Genomic DNA, 15,747 nt, shown 5'->3' with positions numbered 1-15,747 from the left:
ATACTTAAATTCCTCATAAGAATAGCCATCATCTATCACTAATAACACAAAATATTAATTGTGTATGATGACCGGGCCACCGGGCCGACTTCGGGTGACCCGAGCCATGGCCCGAACCCGACCCGAAATAATGACCGGGTCTATTTTTGAGACCCTTACCCGGCCCTAGACTCGATGAAATCACACCAAAATAGCCCCTAAAGTGTTCGAGGTCGGGCCGGGTCTTCGGGCCGGACCGGGCCATGCACACCCCTAGTTTATGCCAATGAGTTATAGTTCATCTAAAAGATTGCGGGTTCGAGTCTCCTATTTTTTGTTAAAAAAAATATGTAGGTTTATTCCATTAATATAAAAAAAATATTAATAAATAAATTAATTAATCTCATAAAAATAAAAATTAGAGACTAAAAATATTTTTTTATTAAAAATTTTATCATAATTGTCAATAACTATTTAAGATTTTTTGTCTTAAAAATAACATTTATTGTTTGTCCGGAAATAAAACATAAGGATTTTTTCTTGGTAGAAAAAATAAAATGTCAAAGATCTTTTGATTTTTTAATTAGCTTATGAAAAATATCATGTGTACTATAAAAAAAAACTATTAATTATTATTTATATATGTATTATTTTATATATTTAAATGTATATTTTGTATTTAGTATATATTTTATACATATAATTAATTTAATACTTTATTTTTATATATAAATTTTAATTTTAAAATAATAAATTTATTTATTCACTTATTATTTTTCTCAAAATTTTAAAAATATAAAATATTAAAAATAAAAAATACAAATACAAATCAAGTTTTTTCGTAACATAAGAAAAATCTTGTTAAGCTCTAAACTTTCTTTTTCCTGAAGCATATCTAAATCCAATACTTTAATTAAGAGAAAACGAAAGTCTTACTATGTAAACCACATAAATGTCATCAAATCATCATATCGTGACCGTCATATAAAAACAACCGAAGAACCATAACAGTAATAAAATATAGATTCATGTACTTACTAATTACATAATTACAACTCAATTCAGAACACAACACATCATTTCTATGTTATTTTGCATGAAGTATACAATACGAAAAATTATATTATAATTGCTCAAGTCTGATGTCATTTAGATAAAAATATCTTTAGAGACGTTGTCAACAAGAATACAAGATTAATTATTTTAATCCTTTAAAAAAAACCATTTTAATTTGTTTATTTTTTGGGTAAAGTATCTTTTTACTCCTGAAGTTTATGAAAAAAAATTTAAATATTATTTTATTTTAATTTTATTAAAAAAATCTTTGCATCAAATATATTCTTAATAACTGAATTTTTAAAAAATGTAGATTAGCTTTTAAAAAATTATTTTTTTTATGTAACTTACTCAACATCCCAACCTCTTCTCCGTTTTTTTTTTTTTTTTTTTTGGGGGGGTGGACCTCAATCTCCTCCTTGAGAAGAGAGGGATAGATTGAAGCGCCACAGGTATGTCTCTTTTCTTTTGTGGCAAAGAAGCCCTCTTCTCCTTTTGGGTAAACAGAAAGCCTATTTAATAAGGTAGAATTATTGGAAGTCTAGTAGTGGGTCTGGGTTTTGATCCCTCGTTAATTGTTCCTTTGTTATATATCTCTTGGTTGGTATTTCAATTGAGGTAATGGAAAACCCATAGTCTACATGACCAAAAGAAACACTTTAGTTTACACTCTAGAGTGTGTGCGAGATGTGGTGTGTTTTATAAGTACTCATGAGTCATGACCCCAAAAAATGTTCTCCCCTTCTCAATTGTGTCCTTTGCAATAGTATATACATTATTATAACTAATCAAGTTGGGTTGATCTAATGATTAGCTTTCTAGTTCACTTAAGTAAATGTCGGAGGTTGAAATCTCGCCTTATGCATGCAGGCAGATGCAGCAACCCATTAGCTAACAACAAATCATTCAATGAAATTCAGTACCACAGCAAATTAGTCTTTGATCTACCAAGTTGGGATATACCATGAAAAACAAAAAAAAAAATATACATTATTATAACTATATCAATCTGAGTTGGTCTTACTAGTTAACCTAAATAAGTGTTAAAAGGGGACAAATTAATCATTAACATGCTAGATTAGGTATGTCATGAGAAACCAAAAAATAAAGTGTATATGGATCATCCGCAATTTTACACACATTCTCTCATACTCTGAAACACTTTTAAGCTTTTATTGCAATCTTTGTATTAAAAAGTTTCATCATTTGTATTTTGGTTCAAGCCTCTGAATTATAATACAAGTTCATATTACTCCATCATCAAGTGAGTATTAATATTTAGTTCATTATTGTTTTATTAGATTTTATTATCCTATTGACAGTACTTTTTAGTACTCTGTTTCTTATTAATTTAAATATTTTTATTATTAATATGATAATCTCAATAATTGGTATCAGAATCAGGTGATGGTATCTTCTCATGAGACCACCATATAAACATAATATCTTGAGAAGATCAATTAAATTCTGTCCTTATTGTTATCCATATGAAACAAACTATATTATCCGAGATGAGGAGATCCTTTATAATCAATTACTTGCGATTAAATTTTTACGTTATTATACTAGGCTTTATTACAATTTCTAAAATTCGTTATATCTTACTTCTTTATTATATTCGTATCCTTATACCTTTATTATTATTCTGAACTTTGTTAGACAACTAAAGACCTTGTAGAACTCCATTCCATAATCTATTAAAGATAAGTGTAGCGGTGAGAGCCGTCTATACGTTGGTCAACCCAGTGAGCATACCTGGTGATAAGTCCTCTTTGAAGGCAATAATAAAACCATTGGCAAGTTAGGGTGGTCCTGTAGCATAAATCTTTAAACAGATAATGCTGGAATTTTAAGATCTTTAGCTGAATTAAATAAAGAAAAGAACAATTCAATAATAATAAAGAATAATGATACTGAAGTCTCAAGTTCATCCTCAAAATTATAAGTAGTAAAATTAGAAGAAAAATTTCATAAACTGGTTTGTATCTCTTATAAGCAAAAATAAAGTTTATAAAAGACAAGTATTTTGGGAACAAAAAGATAATGAAATACACATGTTAGAGAACAGTTACCTAGGAACTAGTAATAATCACATCATAAACATACTAGAGGAAGAAAAACTACAAGTGCATCAACAAAAAGGTTATAATTTTATTCATATAGGACTTATCCAAGTAGCAACCAAACCTAACTTTAGACTAGGAATTAACATACCTATCTTAATGGTATTACGAGACACAAAGTTTAAAAAATTTAGAGACTCACTAATAGCTATATTAAAAAGTAATTGTCATGATGGCCCAATATTTTTTAATTGTTATCCAAATTGTTTCATAAGCCTTCAAAATGAATACACCTTTAAAGCTCTCAAATTATATATTAAAACACCTAAAGACATCATTGATGAAAAATATTATCCTTTTGAAGTAATTTATAGAATATATTATAAAATTACAAGGATAAATTATAACTTTAGGGTTAAAAGAAAATCATCAAAAGACAAAACTATTATTATTCATGCTAATTTACGAAGATCTTTTGTTCAAACACCTAAAAAATTTCAACATGAAGAACTAATGGAGAATATCCCTCAAGAATGGATTTTAGAAGATATAGAATTGATTTGGTAAAACTTTTACTTTTCGAGAGTAGCTTATGAAAACTATATTTTAAAAGACAGCTTTTTGAAAGCGGCAGCACTTGCATTTGGTAAAATCACGTTAAAAATAGCTTTTAATAAGCACAAGCACTACAATTGTATTTGATAAAACAGCTTTTAAAAATTAAAAAAATTATAATAAACATATTTATAACGAATAATAATTTTTTTTTCAAATTTTAGAGACCAATAATTTAAATATTTATTTGATTTACTCTCTATATTAATATAAATAGAGTTATCGTTAGTCAATAATAAAACTTATATGTAATCCAATGTTAGTACTGATACGTCAATTAACCATCTATATATATTGACTCACTTTTACAAATCACAGAAAATGGGACACATATCTCAAGAAAAATTATATATCTATATTTACATATGTATATATATGTTGTTATTATAATTTTGACTAATGTTCATAAAGTTGGTGTACGAAAATTTTATGATTGGTTTCCATAAATCAGGTCTCCTTCTTCACGTTTTAAAGAACAGAGAAAAACAAATATCTACTAAAAAATACAAAAATAACGCACAAAAAATAATATAAATAGATAGAAGTTCATACCTAATACGTGATAGAGATGTATTTGTGTTGAAATTGTGAAGATTAGGTTGAAAAATAAAAAATATATGAAGATTGTGTTAGAATTTGTGAAGGTTAGGTTGAGAAATTAGAAATATATGAGTATTTCAATGGCAATATAATGGCGAAAAATATGTGTGGGAAAATAAATGAAATCTGGTGTTAGTAATTATTAATGGTAATTTTGAATATTTATTATATTAGATTTTTTTAATTTTGATAAACAAGCTAACTTTGAAAAGTTGCAAGTACAAGCACTTGGACTTTTTAATTTACCAAATGCAAAATGAGGTATTTGTGCTTTTAAAAAGCACAAGCACTTCTTCAAAAAGGTTTACCAAACCCAGCCATAGTAGAAGAAGAAAAAATAGAAAATACAGAAATTAGGAATATTATTAAAAAAAGGTCCAAATATTAGACTAAGAATGAATAGGTCTCATTCAGTTACAATACCAAATTATCAGAATAAAGAAGAAATTTCACCAAGACATTCTATAGATAATTCCGTCATAAACGATGGAGTTATAGGAATAAATAATAATAGACCACATATAGCAACTCTTTTATATGGAACAGAAAATAATTATTCGCCAACTACCTCTCAAATCCTAGGAGTTATAATGAAAGAAGAACTTTTTGAGATTGATAAAAATTAGATTAGTAAAGATTTTTATGCAGAATATGATACAGGATTAAGAAAATGGTATTGTGCTACATATTCTGAAAAAAAAAAACTATAGAAATAAAAAAAATTATGATTACTTAATAAAAAATAAAATCAATTTATACTTTTTCTACTGGTTAAAAAATTACTTTCATAATTTTAAAAAAGAATTTTGTCCTTTAACTAAGACAACCACTACTTAAAAAACGAGTATAGGGTAAACCGTAGATTCCCAATATCCACCAAAAGAAACCATAAAACTACAGGTAGCACACAATTTAAAACTAGAAACCACCCCGTATAAAAATAGTGGAATAGAAGGAAGTGTAGATAAAAGAGACATTAAAAAGGTACATCAACAACTTAACTACACCAACACAGTCCTAGATATTATGAAAAACCAGTTAGAAAGAATTGAACATAAACATGAACAACTTAAGCTCATAGAAAAACCTATATATAAGTTTCAAAATCCTTATGTAATCAAACTTAGAACAAATGTGGAAGCAGACATTGATGAGTTAAAAGAAAAACTTAAGTCCATAAGTCTAAAAAAAATAGCTGTTAATACAATAGAAATTAACAAAATGACACATAAGAATCAGTATTATCCAAAACTAAGAAATTATTATCCGAGACCAACCCCGGCTGACGTAAGCCTTGAAGAAAGAACACAGCTAGTACAAAATAGTTTTACCAGATCCGAATTAGTAGAATAGAATTTAGATGGTTTAAGTGAACAAGCCATTTTAAATCTATTGTGTAGTATAACTATGGCAGCAACTGCTTATAAGACAAAACGAGCTACTGATAGAGAAGCAGCAGTCATGATCATACAAGGGTTCACAGGACAATTAAAAAGATGGTGGGATAACTTTTTAACTATACCAGAAAGAGAATTAATCCTAAGTAGTATAAAACCAGAAGACCAATCACAAGACGCCACAGCAACCTTAATTTTTACAATTATAAAAAATTTTCTAGGAAACCCAAATATTTTTAAAGATAGAAATAGGAACCCAACTAATGAACTTATGATGCCCTACAATGTCTAACTATTGATGGTATAAAGATGTTTTTATTTCTAAAGTTATGATGAGAGATGATGCAGCAGCCCCTTTTTGGAAAGAAAGATCCATAGCTACCCTACCTAAACTCTTTTCAGAAAAGGTTTTACAAAAATTACAATCTTTATTCGGTACTCAAATACCATATGAAGGCCTAATTTTTGGCCAAATACATAATATAGTAGTATAAACTGGAGTAGAAATATGCACTGACACTAGATTACAAGAGAAAATGCAAAAAAAAATATGAGCAATAAACGAGAATTAGAAAACTTTTGTCAACAATATGGTATTACAACTGAAAAAGCACCTAACAATCAAAATAGAGTCATTAAGAGAAGAAATACAAAAACTTTTGGGAATATGTATATGTATCAATCGAAAGAACCTTATACAACAGAAAATAAGCCAAAAAAAAATTACAGGAAAAAACAAAAGTGGAATAATCAAAAGAAAAGCAACAAGAAACAAATAGTTTGTTGGAAGTGTAAAAAACCAGGTCATTATGCCAATAACTGCAAAACAGAAGGAAAAAATAAACAAAATTAGTAATGAAGAAGTAAGAAAAGCTTTAGCGGCTATACTAATTGACAATGAATCAGAAAGTGAAACGGAAAAAGAATATTCTTCTGATGATTCAGAAAATTTTATACAACAATTAGATATACTATCTTCTTGAGAGTCTTCTGAAATAGAGGAAGATTCGTGTCTAGGACCAAGAATATGTAATTGTGATAGTTGTATAAAATCTTTAAATGTAATTACGAGAACTCAAAAGTCAATCAATACCTTAACCAGAGAACAAACAAACACTTTAATTTTTATAATAGATAAATTAGGAGATTCTCCCTTAAAAGATGAATTCTTATTTCAATTAAATGATCTGATCAGGAAAGAAGAAAAATTTAAAGAAAAAATAAGGCTCGTAGAAATTAAGAAAATATATAATAGGTTTAGAACACCTAAAGAAGAAACTTCTTTAAAACATTTACAAGAAGAGATAAAAGTGTTAAAATTCGAAATTTCTGAATTGAAACAACAAAATATGTCTCTTGATTATAGAATACTAAAATTAGAAGACGAAAACATAGTAAAATTATAAAAAAGGAAAAGAAAAATTAGAATCAATAGAAGAAGAAGAAATTATAAATCCAATTAATTAACCAAAAATAGTATACCCCTATACTCATAATAATCGCTCAAAAAAGAGAAATTTGAGTTTATGGCTATGATAGACTCAGGGGCGGATGTAAATTGTATCCAAGAAGGATTAATACAAATCAAATACTATGAAAAAATAACTAAAACTATTGTTAAAGTAGAAAATGAAAAAATGACTATAAACTATAAGACTTCTAAAGCAAAAATTTGTAAGGGAAATGTATGCTTTTTGTAACACTCTACCATACTGAGCTTTATGCTTAAGTCATAAAACAGAGGTGGTGCGGTATTACGACCTCTAAAATAAAATTTGTACATGTAATAGCAGAAAGAATGTGATATACTAGGAGCCTTGAAGGATAGGGGAAATAAAAATCGCGAAATAAAAGCGAAACGCTCAAGAAACGAGTTAACTTGCGTGCTAAGAGAGCTTTAACCATCAAACATAAGATTATAAAAGTAGGAATAGAGTGCCAAACATACAAGATAACAAGCTCCTAACTCAGCCTGCGAAGTCAAGACTGGCCGGAGAATATTTACACACAGACACACATATATATATGGGTTAAGTACTGAAATCGTCCCTAAAGTCTGAGGTGAAAATCAAAATCGTCCCCGACCTTTTTTTGTTATTAAAATCATCCCTAATGTTACAAAACGTTATTAAATCGTCATTTTTTACTTTAATTTCATTTTCTTGACCAAATTACCCTTAAAATTAATAAAAATAAAAATTAAAAAAAAAAACCCCAACACCCCCCCCAAATCCCCATCCTGTCTCCGTATCTCTCCTTCTCTTCCCTTTCATCTCCTTCTTCCTACCCCTCTTCAGAACCCTCCCTCCCAACCACAACCCTAATTCTTCCTCTCTCTCTCTCTCTCTTTCCGCCACTGTATCATCTCCGCCCCCACCTCCTTCTCCACCTTCTTCTCCCTTTCCATCACCAACCTCAACCCTTCCTCCATTAACGTTGGCCTCACCTTCCTCATCTCCCACGACGACCACTTTCTCAGTGATCTCGGCCTCTCCTTACCCCTCAATGACAACCATGTCCTCTGACTCTTCTTCGGCGCCGACTCCTTCTCCGTCGCACTCTTTCTCTCGCAGTGCAGGCATGCGTTCTTCCTCTCACAGCGCCACGCCTCCGTTCTGCCTCCTGCAGTGTTGTGCCTCCGTTCTGCCTTCTTGCCGTATCGCTCCTCCTTCTAGATTCAGATTTATTCTTCTTCCTGTTCTGCTTTTCTGATTCTCTGTTTTGCTTCCTGGAGCTCACCACTTTCCATGGGGATCGATGTTTCTCTGATTCTTCCCTTTCTTTTTCTGAAGAACATAAAGTGATAAATATCAATTTTTTTAATTTTTTTAATTTCTGTTGCTGTTGAATTTGGATCTAAACTTGCAGTTGATGATTGCTGAATTGTTGTTAAATTTAAAATTTTTGTTGATTGCTGTTGAATTTGGATCTGAATCTGAATTGTTGTTGATGTTGTTCATTTTGTTGTTGCTGTTGCTAAATGTGTGTTAATGTTGCTGAATTTGTTGGTTAATTTATTGGTTACTTTGTTGTTGCTGTTGCTGAATTTAGTTTGTGGGTGGGTGATAGTGATTTAGAGAGAAGGAAAGTGTGATAGTTATGGAGGCAGTGGTGATGGCCATGAGAAAAAGAAGAGGGAGAGGAAGAGAGTTGCCTAAGGATGATGAAGATGATGCAGAAGTTATGGACAAAAGGTGATAAGGATGACGAAGATAATGCAGAACATGATGCGTAGGTGTGAGGGGGTGAGTGGGTGAGGGGGTTACAGGAGGGTGAGTGAGGGAGTGGGGTGAGGTGAGGGGGTGAGAGAGTTACGCGAGGGGAGGGGAGGGGTGTTGGGGGGTGGGTTTTGTTTTAGTTTTTTAATATTTTTATTATTATTTTTATTAATAATGAAGGGTAATATGGTAAAAAAATAAAATTGAAGTGGAAAAAGACGATTTTATAACGTTTTGTAACGTTGAGGATGATTTTAATAACAAAAAAAGGTCAGGGACGATTTTGATTTTCACTCTAGACCTTAGGGACGATTTCAATACTTAACCCTATATATATATACATATCCAAAACCCAAATGTATATAAACAAAATCCTGCCTCTCCATAAACCACTAAGAGGATCAAAAGAATAAGTTATGCGAAGAGAAAGCTAAGTACATATATATACATCACTGTACAACAAAATAACCCAGTAACCACTTCGCCTCAGGGGTCCAGACAACTAACGAGATGCCTCTCGACCTGCATCTGAAAAACAACAACATAGTATGGAATGAGAACTGGAGGTTCTCAGTATGGTAAAGGTGCCACACACATAATATATAAGGTCCTGGGAATGCTAGAGGCAATCCTAGAACGCCGAAATTCATATTATAGAGCTTAAAGTATTAAATAGAAGCCATAAAAGGTGGTTTTATAAGAGTATCTAAGCCTAACTTAACTTATCCTTAATTCTAAGTCCCATACTGCCATTCCTCCATACCTCCATCTCCGTCAGCATTTCACAGATAGATAAAGAAATAAAGGCAAGCACAAGAAGGTTTCAAATACTGTAGGTAACAAATATACATTTAGCATGGCAAGTATACTTAGGCACACCCAGTTAATGCACAAGCAAGTAATTCAAGTAATATGCATATGATGCATGCCTGTCCTATGGCTGATGAGGCTCATCTGTTGGTTATCCAGCCAACTCGACAAGACCAAAAACCTTAGACTGTCCCTCGACGTGCATCCCCAAGAGTCTATGCATAGCTTTTTCTCAAATAATCAATATTGCTCAATGGGGTTAACATTCCCGGTAATTTATAAGTGTCCAGTCACCCTTACGTCGTAGGGTCAACAAAGTATCGAGTTTTCAACCTGGTACACGTGGTGGCAAGCCACGACACTTTATCTAGGAAATCTCGTATCTCAGATCATTTAATCATTCATGCCAAGTTTCATACATGATCATTCATTTGATTATCAAGTCAAACATCATACATGATCATCCGTAATATTTCATAATCAATTCATCACTTTTCAACTTTAGAGGTTTGAACTACAGTTTAAAAATGTTGAAAACCATATTTGCTGAAATAGGGGCCACGCGTACGCGTGGGAATATAAAAGTGCAGCTCGCGCGCGCGTCCCTTGTCATGCATATGCGTGGACATACTTACTACCCCTTATGCGTGCGCATGGCATCAGTCGTGTACGCATCGCCAAAATCCCATGCCATGCGTACGCGTGGACCACGCGTACGCGTGGGCGTGCGTTCTTTAAAAAAACAGAATAAGTAGCAAAGCTGTAGAATTGCAACCAAAAACCAGTTTTAAACTCCAATCTTCCAACACTCATAACTTCTTCAATTTGAAATACTTTTCACCCGTTCTTCGAATGACATAAACTTTATAAACCCAATTTTCATTTTAAAATAAATTGGAAGGAAATTGAGGATCCGGAAGTCAGGTTATGCCTCACCGAAGTTCGGTCGAAAACCAACTTTTTGCAAAACCCCTTTAAACCTTATTTACATCCAAAATTTCCATTCCCTTCCTTACTAAACTTACCATTCCAACATTATATACCAGTAACAAGACTCAACACAATTCTACACCATGCTTTCAATCACCATTCATCAACATTGTACATTCTAACAAATTCATCATGGCTTTATTCGATATATTTGCAATCTCATAACCACCAACTTACTCATGCTTCATTGTTACCTCAATATAATAACAACCTCCATCACATAACCAAATCACATCATAAATATCAAGAACACTAAGCATTGTACATTTCCATACGTTTCAGCTTATCCTATGGTCATCTAGCCTAAGTTTTTACAGAACCTTACATATTAAATGCAAGAAACCTAAATCATACCTTGGCCGATTTTTACGTAGCGACCAAAGCAATTTACCCAACACAGACACAGCCACTCAAAATTCAATAAACACTAGGCTCAGCTTCCTCCAAGTTCCAGTATTCACAATTTCAAACTCCAATTATTTATTCACAACCTAAAACACATTTATAACACATATATACCCAATTTAATACTCAAAGTTCAAATTCAATGAAATTAAAATGAAATTATGGTTTCTTCACCTTACCCAAGCTTCACATAAGCAAGAGTGAATGTTTTTCTCAAGCTAATTGGATCCTAAAACATCAAAAAGTAAAGAAATTCAATATCCGTACCATACTTTCAAAAATTGGGGGAAAGGAGTGGCTGGGAGTATTTAATGACTTACCTATGAAATTATTCTGGTAGAAATGTAGAGCTCAACACGGTGGACGCGTGGCCGCAAACGGTACAGCGATCAGAGCTCAGACGGAGAAGTTACGACAAATTGGATTTACCATCAACGTTTGGGTTTCTCTCCTTTCCTCCCCTGAAAAGCTCCCTGCTTCGTTGTGAAAGTGGGGAGAAAGAAGAGCCTGTGGCTCTCTTTAATTGCTGGGCCGGTTGGGATCGCGGGCCCGGTTTGGCTTCGGTTCAATCAGTTCGGCCCGTTCGGTCTATTCTTGGACCGTTTTTTTTTAAATTAGTGTCAAAATTCTCGTTTCGATGAGTTCTATCCTAATTTAATATAATATTCACATTTCTAATTTTCTTTATTAAAAACTAATTTATCTTACTTACTAATTTAACGGGGTTTACACTTTTCAACTACCTTTTTCTTAGCAAAAAGAATATATCAACAAGTTATATTAGAAAACCCCTTCACTCTACTATTATACCCTTTTATGCTAGGCGTAGATGGTGTAACCACCTATTATATACCAAACTAACCTATTCTATTCGAATTTATACAAAAACTCAAAAGGAAGGAATTATTATTATTATTATTATTATTATTATTATTATTATTATTATTATATCTAATGTTATTTAGACAATTCATTATTTACATATAGTGATTTTTCATATATATATTTTTTAAGATAAACTGATATAAACGAAATTGAGTGTAATTTGATGCCTTATTTTCTTATTTTTTAAATTAAAAAGTATATTAATGTTATTTTATTTTTCTTAACCGTAGAAACAAAAGAAAATCTAAAAATAACTGTTTATCAAAATAAATATTTGTTATTCTATATTTATTTATAAAAAATAAAAGTAAATAATTTAAAATAGATAAAATAATCATCTGAAGTCACATATTATTTTGTGAGAATATAGTCGCAATACTTTAGTTATAATTGTGCTTGACAACAATCAATTCCTAAGTTAATTTTGGGGATTAAGACCTACTTGATTTTAAGATAACGAAAAGATTAAACTCGTACAAATTAAGTTAGGCTTCACTGTAAGTATAATACTCGAAATTAGTGTCAAACGTTAGCGACGGATTTACTGCTGAATTTATCAGCAGATATGGCAATACATTTGTCGCGTAAAAAAGTTATTGTCGGATTAGATTTTCCGCTGGTAAAGCTCATAATTAATTGAACGCTGCGTTTTGGTCATACGCAATGTATTACCATCAGATTTATCCACTAGTAAATCCAACGGTAAATTTGATCTAAATTCAAAATGCGCAACCCTCTCCCCTCACATTCAGGAACACTCTTCTCTCTCCCCCATTCTCTTCTCTCTTCTCTCTCCCTTGCAACTACCTCCGGCAGCCCCTCTGGCCACCTTCCGCCAACGCTGCCCACCTCCGTTCTCCTCCAAAGTGTGCGTGAAATCGCCTGTATCATGTTTTTTTGTCTCAAACGAAATTGCTTCCTCTGCCTTTGCCACCATTGAAAGAGTTGCCACTGCCGCTTTCTCTATCGCCTGAGTTATGTCTCTCCTCTGTCGTCCAGGTAGGTCGCCCTCTACCCCGGATACCCCGTCGACCCATGTGACGTCACAGGCGGGTCTATTGGACCAGCAATTCACCATGGTCCCAAACTCGAACTGGGTGCCTCCTTCTGCTACGCCCCCTACAGATGCAACGACGATATCGACAAAGCCAGCGGTGAGTGATTCGTCTAATGCCCCCGAGCAGGGTGCCCCTCCACCACCACTCGTCATTCGACTAAGCGTTTGGCCCAATGTCATGCAGTCGTGAGTTCAATTTTTTAATATTAATTTCGTTTATCTTAAGTTTGTTTATCTTATATGTTTGATAATGTGAGGTTTTTTTTCTGACAGGTTTGCACCAAATCTCAATGCTTGCATACAGGAGATAACTGAGGTCATTAAGTCCACGTATGACCATCCGTGGTCAACCTGCACACAGATGCCGGTTGAGACCAACTACCGTTGGTTTCAGAAGTGGGCGATAAGAACCTAATTTGGTTTGAATTAATTAACTGTATTTGAACTGTATTTTATTCCGACTAACTAATCTTGGTGAATCACTTTATGCAATTGAAATGCATATGGGGTGCAGAACATATAATGTCATGATTAAGAAGATCTATGACTACTGGGCAGCCAAACGACTTCAGCAGATGATGAGCGACGTTCGTAAGGGAAAAGACCACCTAACATCGTGGATCCATCCAAACATCAAGCGTGAACTAGAGGCCTATTTTAGAGATAATGACGGGTTCAAGCGTCATTATCTGACAAATGTCACTAACAGAGTTTCGCCCAGGTTGTCGAGGTATGTAGGTGGGTCGGCGACCTTCATCAATATGCAGATCAGAGTGGTAAGAATTTTGGCATTGCTTAATATTTTAGTAGTTACTTGAATTAGTTTTTTAATTTTTTCATCTATTTTATAAGAATGTAATTGATTTATAAGCATTCTTGTTTTGAATATGATCTTTGTTATTACCTTATTCTGTTGAGATATACTTATATAGTCCTGTATGAACTGAACTGAGCTGAGCTGATATAGAAATGCTTCATTGGTTTAATTTCCTTTTTGATTATCAAGTTAATTAATTAGTTAGTAGAGTTTAGTTAGTTTAATTTTCTATTTTAGTAAATTTAGGCGGTTAATGTAACACCCTAATTACCCTAAACCTTACCTCTAGTCGTAAAGCAAAGGTTAATCAAAGGTTATGACAATTCTAAGGCTTATACATATTTATATAGAAGAAAATAATATATTCTAGAAGCCCGATAAAGGATTAAGCTCAAAGACAGAATTACAAAAGCACGAAACGTTCACCCGAAGCTAACACATAAGATACAAGGTATAGATGCAAAAGAATGGAACATATATAGATATAAGAGTATAATAATCATAGAGGACTAGCCGCAGCTTGCGGAGTTTAAGCCGACTAGTTACAAATAGAAAAATACAGAGTTTTGGAGTTAAAACAACTTATACAACTTATCTCTCAAGTAACCCTTTAAGGCCATAAAGATTAATATACAAAGAGATGTGAAAGTAACTATAACAAAGTAAAATAGAAATGAACCAAGGAGGAACCATACTCTGCTCTGTCACCATATCCGCAATCTCATTGAAGTGGATGTGTAACCTGCGTCTGAAAAATAACAACAACATATGGTATGAGAACCGGAGGTTCTCAGTATGGTAACAGTGCCCAATATGTAAGATGTAAGGCTCCGGAACGCCGAAGGCAATCCTAGAACTTCACATCGACTACGGATATTCAAGCTTAGAATAAAATAAATAAATAAATAACTTAAACCATAACCAGGTTATCTAAACTTATGGGGGAATTCTAACTAATACTAATCACACAGCTGTATCCCACGGCCTTCGCCAACCTAACCTCCGTGCGATCCCATCGCTATCGCCTACCTAACCTCTTCAGCACTAGACAATCACAATTAATGCAAACAAGTAATACACAGGTAATAATCATATATCAAGTAATCAAAGCAAACAAGCACATAAAAGATGCATATGATGAACTTTCCTATTGGCTCGTGATATCACTTGTCGGTCCGTAAATGCCAACCCAACACATCCTCCCGGATGTAGCCTTTTCTGCCATGCCAGAGATATAGTCCCCTGCATGCACACTCATGCAGCAGCGAATCTGCTACGTCAGAGATATAGTGCCCTGCACACTCATGTAGTAGGGAGTCTACTACGCTAGGGATATAGTCCCCGCACACTTCCTGCAGCAGAGAAGGAAACAACCACCACTACTCATGCAGCAGAAAAATCTGCTACGCCGGAGATATAGGCTCCGCACACTATTAACAACAACTAGTCATGCAGCAGAACAATCTGTCACGTCGAAGATATAGGCTCCGCACACTCTCAACAACAACTAGTCATGCAGCAGAATAATCTGCTACGCCGGGGATATAGGCCCCGCACACTCTCAACATCAACTAGTCATGTAGCAGATCAATCTGCCACACCGGGGATATAGGCCCCGCACACTCTCAATATTCATCAAGATCTTCATTTTTCTCTGAGTCTTCGACTCATCACAACCATCATTAATTCATAATTTTCATTTTGAACTCATTAGTTCATCAGTTCCTCAATTCCAGTACCATCCTTCTTTCTCACTCCACTAAACCCATCCTTAGTACACCAGAAACCTAAACTTCCATTTGCTAACTTTTCAAAATGACATCAACTAAATCTCTAGAGTTCTTTCCCAAGTTCT

The 15,747-nt window shown here is 33.3% G+C and overlaps 1 protein-coding gene across 1 annotated transcript in view; it reads right to left on the bottom strand.

The window, feature by feature from the left end:
• Positions 1–15,747, bottom strand: part of LOC107631143 (RNA cytidine acetyltransferase 1) — a 568,507-nt gene that overhangs the window by 80,953 nt on the left and 471,807 nt on the right. The gene's annotated exons all lie outside the window — the stretch shown is intronic.

Source organism: Arachis ipaensis, chromosome B3 (genome assembly GCF_059453495.1).
Source record: "Arachis ipaensis isolate K30076 ecotype BB chromosome B3, ASM5945349v1, whole genome shotgun sequence".
NCBI classification, from domain to species: domain Eukaryota; kingdom Viridiplantae; phylum Streptophyta; class Magnoliopsida; order Fabales; family Fabaceae; genus Arachis; species Arachis ipaensis.
Note: the sequence above shows the minus strand (reverse complement) of the source record. Positions and strands in the feature narration are given on the sequence as shown.